The sequence below is a fragment of the Aplysia californica genome, unplaced genomic scaffold (genome assembly GCF_000002075.1).
Source record: "Aplysia californica isolate F4 #8 unplaced genomic scaffold, AplCal3.0 scaffold00054, whole genome shotgun sequence".
NCBI classification, from domain to species: domain Eukaryota; kingdom Metazoa; phylum Mollusca; class Gastropoda; order Aplysiida; family Aplysiidae; genus Aplysia; species Aplysia californica.
The window spans coordinates 2,000,259-2,002,198 of NW_004797324.1; positions in this window are offsets into that span (position 1 = coordinate 2,000,259).

The following is a 1,940-nucleotide window of genomic DNA, read 5'->3' on the forward strand; positions in this document are numbered from 1 at the left end:
CAACCCAAATTTTCTCCCCCATTTCACTCAACCTCGTCTACTTCGTCTCTCTCCGCTATCTGTGTTTTTCTCTCTCTCAAAAGCGAAACAGATGGATGTTGGATGTTTGCTTAGACGCTCACTCCCCCGCCTTCCCTCACATTATACTACACAAACCTGCAGGTAACACACTACAAAAATGTTAAATACTGTACGTTTTCCTTAAACATCTACGATTGACTAATTAATTGAATGTAAATTATTGTATACCCCAACGTAGGCAGAATTGAGAAGTTGTAGGAGATGCGCAGCTTTGATTGACTCAATTTGCAGATTACAAGTCAAACGTATTATACTGTACGGTTCCTTTGCACATATATAGGACCGATTGACGTTTGATTGATTGATTGATTGATTGATTGATTGATTAATTGATCGATCGATTGATTGATTGGTTGGTTTATATATAGATAGATAGACTGGCTGATTGATTGATCGATTGATTGATTGATCGATTGATTGATTGATTGATTGATTGATTGATTGGTTGATTGATTGATTGATTGATTGATTGATTGATTGATTGATTGATTGATTGATTGTAAACCATTGACTCCTTACATTGAAAGAATAAGGTTTCTTTTAAGAGGTGGGCTGCTCTGATCCTAGTCGTCATGAGGGTCGACCCTAGCTGTGTGGGACACAGCATCCCAGCCGTGAAAACGAGGAGGCTCGATAAATTATACTTCCACAGACAGGAATTGGCCGCTTTTAAGCACAAGGGAGCTATACCGAAAAAATGCTGTTTTGAGAAAATCGAAGTTAAAATTTTGGGACCCTTTTTTAGTTTCTTTAAAAGATAAGGAGAGTTTTCTCTATAACCAAACAAATATACACACCAAAAATGTAACCAAAATTCTCCTATGTGTAGGGCAAAGCCCACTTTTGATGTAGGTCAAGATTTCTGGAAATCCCCGACGATTCCAAAGGGGAAAGCAGTGATGTAAGGCTAGCATGTCAAGATCACACAGATGAGTTCGATTCCCGTGTGGGGAGTTTTTATTATTATTATCTTTTTTTTAGTTAGTTTTAGTAGAGGTTTTACGGCGTTCGCAACTGCATAAAGTCATATCAGCGCCAGAAGACTAGAGGTGTTACAAGAGAGTAACAAACATAAAAAAGAAGAAAGGGGAGATCAGGACGATAGATGTTTGATAGGAAAGAAGAAGCAAACCACACCAGAGCATCCGCCAACCACCCACTATCTTTTTTAACCGATATCTCAGTCTATCTACACGGGCGTTGTTATCCCTTTCACCCCAAATACTGGAAAGTAGGATCGAAACAGCACGCTTCCTAAATATTATTTAAATTGTGTCGATGTTATGTTTGTGAAAAACATCTTCAATCACAATCATCATATTAATTTAAGTGAAAAGTTTTTCTCACTGAGAAAAGTGCATTATATGTGCGCTCATATGACATTATGCAGTTAGTTTGCGAGTGCCGTAAAACGTTAACCAGACAGAACTGCCATGAAACGTGCTTTGGTTTTATTTTCGTTGCGTGCGCCCTTCTATCGCGCGAGCAATGGAACGCGGAAACGTGAGTGCGGGGGTGTCCCATAGTGAGAGCACGTGCGAATAGAAACGGCAAATATATATGTGTGGCATCGTGAGGAAACCAGGCGCTCGTCAGAAGACTGCAGTCGAAGAAACTGCCATTTTTCTGCCCAGTTGGGCAATTTGTGTCGTTTGTTTGTTTGTTTGTTGTTGTTGCTTTCCTTCTTTTGGCCCAACATCTTCTAAGGCTTTTTAAAAACACGTTCTTTTCTGTGTGGATTTTACTAAAAAAAAAAACCGTTGATCAAAGGTACACACATTTTAAGCTTACAGTTTCTCAGGAAACTCAAGTTTTGGAAGTCACCGAAGATTGGCGGTTATTTTCTCACTAATTTTACC